Consider the following 8,821-nt stretch of genomic DNA (forward strand, 5'->3'; position numbering starts at 1 on the left):
GGGCCGGCGCGGGGTCACGGTGGGCAGTTATTCACAACCTGCGCGTGGACCATAATGTAAAGCTAAGACACTGCGAGGAACGCAAACAGAGCGAGGGCAACCAGTAGAGAGAATGGACCTCATTGTGTGCCCGTTAGGGACAACGGCGTAGGTGGGAGGGGTGACGAAAACCAAACAACGAAACAGAAAGTGCCGACCGGCATTGAACTATGCATCGGTGAAACAATCAGTAGGCAGAGAAAGTGAGGGGCAGTTTGTGGGGGGGGGGCAGACACTTGGTGGATGGGGTCTGTGAAATATGATAAATGGGCTGTTTGGTGTGAGCATTCAGAGATTTTAGTCGTGACAAGACGGTGAGGGATTAGCCGCCGAGTGTCAATATTTGTGTTGCAGCATCAGGAAAGCCCTGTCTGGTTAGAGAGAGCAGAGAATAACGTGCTTCCAGCTGATGTCAATGTTTGAACAACCATTGTAATCATTTGCACAGACATGAGGTCCACCTTGGTTTTACTAATGGGCCAGGCTCAGGTCTGGGCTGATAGAACAACGTAGAATAGCTTTTCAATGGAGTGTAAGAAAATTTTAAATGGGAACAGAATCACAATTTCAGAAGGGTTAAAACCAATAAAAATCAGTTCCCAGTGGCTTAATTTATTTTTCAGAGTTTTTTTCAAAATTTTACCCATCATGGAGTATCCCGAAAAAAGGCTTTAAAGTGCCTGATCTGTAAATCCACCGTCCATTTTCCTGTGACGTCATCTAGTGATGCCAATACACACAAACATGGTGGATAGCACAGCAAGATATAGCGACATTAGCTCGGATTCAGCCTCGGATTTCAGCGGCTTAAGCGATTCAACAGATTACGCATGTATTGAAACGGATGGTTGGAGTGTGGAGGCAGATAGTGAAAACGAAATTGAAGAAGAAACTGAAGCTATTGAGCGAATAGCTATTGACGCTATTCGGCGATCGCCTTCTAACCAACGATTGCATTTTTTGACCACTGGAGCAACTTAAATCCGTCGATTGGTAAGTGTTTGTTTGGCATTAAATGTGGGTGGAGGGAAAGGGTGGATGCAAATATAGCTACAAATGTACATACAGCTAGCCTAAATAGCATGTTAGCATCAATTAGCTGGCAGTCATGCCGCGACCAAATATGTCTGATTAGCACATAAGTCAATAACATCAATAAAACTCACCTTTGGAATTTCGTTGACTTTATCGTTGGGAATGCATCTGCTTTGAGTGTCGCAGGATATCCAGACATTCTTGCCATCTCTGTGCCATATCTGTGCCATCTCTGTCGTAACATCGCCGGTAAAAACCAAACGAGGGACTTTCGTATCTCTTGAGGGACTTTCGTATCTCGTTAGTGATCATCTGCCAGATTTTACAATATATGATGGAAACTGTAAAAAGAACACGGAAGACAAAAGGACATTTCAAAGACTGTGCACAGAGAAGAGGATGATTGCTTTCAAAATGGAGCTACAAAAGCAAGATTGGGACAATGTGTACAATGAAGAAGAGGTTGATGAAGCATATGAATATTTCTTAAACAAGTTCATAATACTTTATGACAAACATTGTCCATGGAGACAACTCAGTAGTAAACAGAGAAAGAATAATCAACCATGGATGAAAAAAGGATTAAAAAATGCTTGTAAAAAGAAGAATACGCTATATAGAAAATTTATAGTACAAAGAACTACAGAGGCAGAAGTTAAGTACAAAAAGTATAAAAACAAGTTAACAAACATACTACGATCATGTAGAAAAGAATATTACAGTGAATTATTGGACAGGAACAAAAATAATATGAGAGCAACATGGGGCATTCTCAATAGCGTTATTAAAAATGGCACTAAGAGGGATTACCCCCATTACTTCTTAGACAGAAATAAACATAATGACAACATAAAGGAAGTAGTTGAAAGCTTTAATAACTACTTTGTAAATATTGGACCAAAATTGGAAGAAAGGATTCCAGACCCAGTTTCAATTGAGGACTATTAGGATACCATAGAGCGAAATCCCAACTCCATGTTCCTCAATAATGTGACACAGGAGGAAATAGTTAAAATTGTGAAAAAATGTAAATCAAAGACTTCAACTGATTGTAATGGAATTGATATGGATACGATAAAAAAGGTGATTGATGAGATCTCAGGACCATTAATGTATATTAGTAACCTATCATTTCAAACAGGTACATTTCCAAACAAAATGAAAATAGCTAAAGTTGCACCAATTTATAAGACTGGTGATAAACATCTATTTACAAATTATAGACCTGTTTCTTTACTTCCACAATTTTCTAAAATCATTGAAAAACTGTTCAATAACAGATTAGAGAGTTTCATAAATAAATATAGAATACTCGAAGTGAACCAATATGGATACAGAGCTAATGTTTCAACTTCAATGGCTTTAATTGAAATCACAGAAGAAATTACCAATGCAATAGATGGTAAAAAATGTTCGGCAGCAGTGTTTATGGATCTAACTAAAGCATTTGACACAATTAATCACAATATTTTAATAAAAAAACTGGAACGATATGGCATCAGAGGGTTAGTCTTAAATTGGATAAGAAGTTATCTAACGAACAGGAAACAATATGTGAAGCTAGGCGAACACACTTCTACAATGCTAAATATTTCCTGTGGTGTACCTCAGGGATCAATACTAGGACCTAAATTATTCAATCTCTATATAAATGACATTTGTAAAGTTACAAGAGATTTAAAGTTAGCATTATTTGCGGATGATACAACAGCCTTTTGTTCAGGAGAGAACACACAGTGGATAATACAAATAATAACAGAAGAAATGAACAAATTAAAAAAATGGTTTGACAAAAACAGAATCTCAGTAAAACTAAAATAATGCTATTTGGTAACAGTAGAAAAGAAAGTCAAACACAAATACAAATAGACGGAATAGAAATTGAAAGAGTAAATGAAACCAAATTTCTAGGTATAATGATTGATGATAAATTGAATTGGAAATCTCATGTTAAAAATATACAACATAAAGTTGCAAGAAATACATCAATAATGAATAAAGCCAAATATTTTGTAGACCAAAAATCACTTTATATTCTCTACTGCTCACTAGTGTTACCATATCTGAGTTACTGTGTAGAAATATGGGGAAATAATTACAAAAGTACACTTCATTCACTAACAGTATTACAAAAAAGATCAGTTAGAATAATACATAATGTTGGATATAGAGAACATACAAACCCTTTATTTATTGAATCAAAGATACTGAAATTCCACGACGTAGTGGAATTGCAAACAGCTAAGATTATACACTAAGCAAACTATAACCTGCTTCCCAAGAATATACAACAATTATTCTCAACAAAAGAAGAGAAATATAATCTTAGAGTAAAATGTAATTTAAAACATTTGTATGCACGTACAACACTTAAAACCTTCAGTATATCAGTATGTGGAATTAAATTATGGAATGGATTAAGCAAAGCAATCAAACAATGTACTAATATGATCCATTTCAAGAAACTCTTCAAACTGGAAGTGTTAACAAAGTACAAAAATGAAGAACCATGATAAACATTCTGATTTTACTCACTCATTCATTCTCAAAATAATCTGACTTACCTCATCGTATGGATTAAAAGTTAAGCAATTATTTATTTATTTATTTATTTATTTATTTGTATTGTGATTACTTATTACTTATGGAGTATACATTGTGAATACATTGAGAACAGGAAGTGAACAAAAGTTTTAGCAACTGTTATGTAAAGAAAAGGGGTAGGATTAAATAAACTCTGCTTCTTCCTCCTCCTTTTCGAACATGTTGGAAAGAGAAACTGGAAATTGTGATGTATCATGTTGTATGCTTGCATGTTCGAAATAAACTCAAACTCAAACTCAAACTCAAACTCAAACACTGGAGCAACTTAAATGTGTCGATTGGTATGTGTTTGTTTGGCATTAAATGTGGGTGGAGTGAAAGGCCGGATGTAAGCATAGCTACAAATGAAGCAAAACGATGCAATATGTACATACAGCTAGCCTAAATAGCATGTTAGCATCGATTAGCATGCCGTGCTAATCAATGCACATTCTACGTAAATCTACTTGAATCCGTGCCCTGATCGTGTTTTTACACCCTCCGACAACACACCGACGAGGCATGATGTCTCCAAGGTACCGGAAAACAGTCGAAAAAACGGAAAATAACAGAGCTGATTTGACTTTCTGCGTGTAATGTGGTAGAGAAAATGGCGTTGACTACCTAGGTGATGTCACGTTCTGACGTCATCGCTCCAAGAGCGATAAATAGAAAGGCGTTTAATTCGCCAAAATTCACCCATTTAGAGTTCGGAAATCGGTTAAAAAAATATATGGTCTTTTTTCTGCAACATCAAGGTATATATCGACGCTTACATAGGTCGGTGATAATGTTCCCTTTTAAAAGGGGGCTATTGTGCAGAACCAACATTTCTTACCTATTGGGTATCAGGGATCTGCATAAGTTTCGAAAGTCAAACCATGTAAGCATATTTATAAAACAATCTTCATACTTCCTCCAAATGAGCTGTTTGGAATTTGCCCAATACGTGATGTGACGTCACATGGTAGAGTTTTACCCAGAGAGCTTTGCACAAGTCGCCCATTGCAATCCTACACTGTAGTCAATAAGTTCCTTCTTTTTCACTATCCTCTTGCTTTGGGGCAGACTAGTTTGTACATGCATCCTTTGCTGTTACCATTTCTAATACAAAGTAGTGTTACCGGTACCAAAATGATTTCGATACTTTTCGATACTTTTCTGTACTTTTTGTTACTTTTCTAAATAAATGGTACCACAAAAATTGCATTATTGGCTTTTTTTCAACAAACAATCTTAAGGTACACTAAACATATTTTTCTTATTGCAAGTTTTGCATTAAATAGAATAGAGAACATACAAGACAACTTTTCTTTTTGTAGTACGTAAACAGCTGCTGACATATGCGGCAAAATATTGTGTCTTTTATCATTCTATTTTTTCGTCAAAATTTTTAAGGACAAGTGGTAGAAAATTAATTATTAATATACTTGTTCATTTACTGTTAATATTTGCTTACATTCTCTTTTAACATGTTCAGTCTACACTTCTGTTAAAATCAAATAATCACTTATTCTTATGTTGTTTGGAGGCTTTACATTAGTTGTGGATGATACCACAAATTTGGGCATCAATCCGATACCAAGTCGATACAGAATCATGCAATGGTCATATTCAAAGTCGTCATGTGTCCAGGGACATATTTCCTGAGTTTATAAACATAATGTACATTTTGAAAAAATAAAAGAAGATGTTTATCGACGAAATAATAGTAGTATCAATTAAATAAGCCATTGTACTTGGTATAATTACAGTGGATGTCAGGTGTAGATCCATCAATGGCATTTGTTTACATATTTAATACCAAATATGATTCATTAGTATCGTGGTACTAGACTAATACTGGTATACCGTACAACCCTAAAACAAAGTAGCGTATAGTTCCAACTTACATTTGTCAGTAGACTCCACATGAAAGCACTAAAAAATACAACATGGCTGACCAGGAGAAGACGTGGTGAAAGTGGAGGCACGAAAGAGATTGTCAGAAAGCAGCTTGGAGATGGTCTGTAAATCATATTGTCTAGAACAGGGGTATCAAACTTATTTTAGCTCAGGGGCTGCATGTAGGAAAACCTATTCCCAGGTGGGCCGTTATGGTAAAATCATGGCATGATAACTTAAACATAAAGACAATTCCAGGTTGTGTTCTTTGTTTTACTTTGGCCAAAAATAGAACAAGAATGTACAAATCACAAATAATCCTCTGGACAAAACACTTCAAGTTTTTTGAAAGTACTGAGGAAATAGGTTCAGTTTAAAAAATACAGTGAGCTTACACTTTGTCTCAGTGTATCTATAAAGTCAGGATTCAAACTTTAGGCCACAAGATGACGGCAAGGAGGCGGAGGATGCGGCGGAGCGGAGAGGCGGGGCATGCTGGAAGCGACGCCGCCGCAATCAAATTCCGGTGCGTAGATCGCGCACCGGCACACAATTATTGCATCTCCTCCTGCTGTATAAAAGGGGAGAAGGAGGAGCGATCAAGGAGAGAGGAGTTGGAGTGTGTGCAGCACTGAGGAGAGCGATCCGAGAGCGAGCCACGAGAACCACAGAGCGACCGAGAACAGCACAAGAAAGTCGCGGCCGACTGAAAAGGAGACCGGCGCGGGCAGCGGAGGAGGATCTGAAAGAGCGACCGACCGACACTGCGAGCAGCCTTTATTGAAAAATAAAGAGTCAAACCTGTGCGAAGCGATGTCTTTCCTTGATGGTCCATGCAACCCGCACGATAACAGCAGGAAGCCGTTCACACACAGTTTTTCTGGGATTGAACAAAAAACACAACATTTGAACTCTTCTAGGTATCCAATACCTCCCTTTTCATGTCAACGTATCAATCCAGTGCTAACTCAACAAACCATAAGAAACGGAGATAAAAACTATTCAGAAGGTTAAGTTCACTTTTCTTGTGTTTGACAGAGACATTTTGGGGCAAGGAGGGTGCCAAATGACGATGTGTTCGAAACAGGAAAGATAAAACAGCAGGTTTTAAGTTTCATGCGGGTCGAGGAGGAGGAGCCACAGTCCCCTTTTACTGTGTACCTTTTGCTTAGCCCCGGTATAAACCATTTGATTGCCAAACAGAATTACTCATCACGCGGGCCGGAAAAAAACCTGTTCCCTCTTTGACACCAATGGTCTACAACATTTTGACCGAAGAACCACCATTACTTGTTATTTAGACCACAATGAAGTGTTTTAAAAGTAGGGGGAAAAATCATAACATGACCCCTTTAAACAAACACAACATGTCTGCAAAGATACATTTACTAGAAATGGCAATTACTAGATAAGATATGGGGACAAAATGACTATTATTTCTAATCTAGATAGGAATGTGACTTAATTTTCTAGCAACATGAGCCCTTTATGATCAGTCCAGAACAGGGCTGGGTTCATTCCACAAACGAACTCCATTCCATACACCTTATATTCATCCTAAACTGAACAACCCACCTCCACTCATTGTCTACAGCAGGGGGGCCCACACTTTTTCTGCAGGCGAGCTACTTTTCAATTGACCAACTCGAGGGGATCTACCTCATTTATATATATCATTTATATTTATTTATTTATGAAAGAGACATTTTTGTAAACAAGTTAAATGTGTTTAATGATAATACAAGCATGTGTAACACATATAGATGTCTTTCTTTTACGAAGACAAGAATATAAGTTGGTGTATTACCTGATTCTGATGACTTGCATTGACTGGAATCAGAGAGTAATGAGGATAACGCCCACATTTTCAAATGGAGGAGAAAAATGTGTCCTTTCTGTACAATACCACATGCAAGTGGTTGTTTTTTGGCATCTAATTCATCCAGCTTCCATACACTTTACAAGAAAAACATTGGCGGCGATTTCCGTAGCTTGCTTGATTGACATTCACGGCCCCCGAGGGTCTTGTGAGATGACGCTGGCTGCTGCCAGTTCATTATTATGAAAAAATGACAGAGAGGAAGGCGAGAAACACTTTTTATTTCAACAGACTTTCGCGCCGTCCCTTCCGTCAAAACTCTAAAGGCCGACTGCACATTTCCTATCTTCACAATAAAAGCCCTGCTTCATGCTGCCTGCGCTAACAAAATAAGAGTCTCGGAAAGCTGGCGTGCACAAGTGATGTGCACGCCAGTTTTCTGAGGGATCGCTTGTGCACGCCAGTTTTCCGAGACTCTGTATTTAGTTAGCGCAGGCAGCATGAAGCAGGGCTTTTATTGTGAAGATAGGAAATGTGCAGTCGGCCTTTAGAGTTTTGACGGAAGGTACGGCGCGAGAGTCTGTTGAAATAAAAAGTGTTTCTCGCCTCCCTCTCGGTCATATTTTCATGATAATGATCTTGCAGCAGCCAGCGTCATCTCACAAGACCCTCCGGTACCGTGAATGTCATTTAAGTGACGTCTTGGTGAAGATTGATGATCACTAATTTTTAGGTCTATTTTTTTTAAAAGCCTGGCTGGAGATCGACTGACACACCCCCAGCGGTCGACTGGTAGCTCGCGATCGACGTAATGGGCACCCCTGGTCTACAGCAGGGTTACTAAAGTTAAAATCGAATTAAAATTCCAGATGCAGACCATTTCTTTAAGATCCCCCGCTAATGTTGCCATGTTTACCGCCCAACATTGACAGATTTGATCGTCTGAGTCGTATCCTGCGGGATGTTTTAACATGCACGCTTTCCTGTTGACGACAAAGTCTATTTGTTTAGAAAACCTTAACCGGTGATAACACCATACATACTATCCATGTCTTTGTCTTTTCTGTGCGTTTTAAATCGTAAAACAAAAAAACTAACAAAAAAAAAAATCTACTAGCAAGAGTTAGAGGTACGTATTGGAGAGCCATCCATTTCGCTTTTAAACAAATACCTTCAACAACCCTCCATTTGCATAACATTGTTATTGTTAGAGCTAACGCAGAGGAACTACTTTTAGTAACACAGCGCCTTGCTCACAGAGACGTAAGCGAGCTACTTAGCTGCTGCTGCTGAATAGCCTCTGAGTCTGAACAAATTGTTGCCAGATTAGTGAAGTGAAGTGAAGTGTGAAATGAATCATATTTATATAGCGCTTTTTCTCTAGTGACTCAAAGCGCTTTACATAGTGAAACCCAATATCTAATTTTTACATTTAAACCAGTGTGAGTGGCACTGGGAGCA

The 8,821-nt window shown here is 38.2% G+C and overlaps 1 long non-coding RNA gene across 2 annotated transcripts in view; it reads right to left on the reverse strand.

The window, feature by feature from the left end:
- Nucleotides 1-6,607, reverse strand: part of LOC133563475 (uncharacterized) — a 53,345-nt gene extending 46,738 nt beyond the window's left edge. For both annotated transcript variants that reach the window (XR_009809050.1, XR_009809049.1), the window contains exons 1-2: nt 6,343-6,607; nt 1,206-1,415 (exon numbers count right to left, since the gene is read on the reverse strand). This is a non-coding gene — a long non-coding RNA (uncharacterized LOC133563475). The remainder of the gene's footprint in view (nt 1-1,205; nt 1,416-6,342) is intronic.
- Nucleotides 6,608-8,821: the final 2,214 nt, after the last annotated feature.

The sequence above is a fragment of the Nerophis ophidion genome, linkage group LG12, assembly GCF_033978795.1.
Source record: "Nerophis ophidion isolate RoL-2023_Sa linkage group LG12, RoL_Noph_v1.0, whole genome shotgun sequence".
Lineage (NCBI taxonomy): Eukaryota > Metazoa > Chordata > Actinopteri > Syngnathiformes > Syngnathidae > Nerophis > Nerophis ophidion.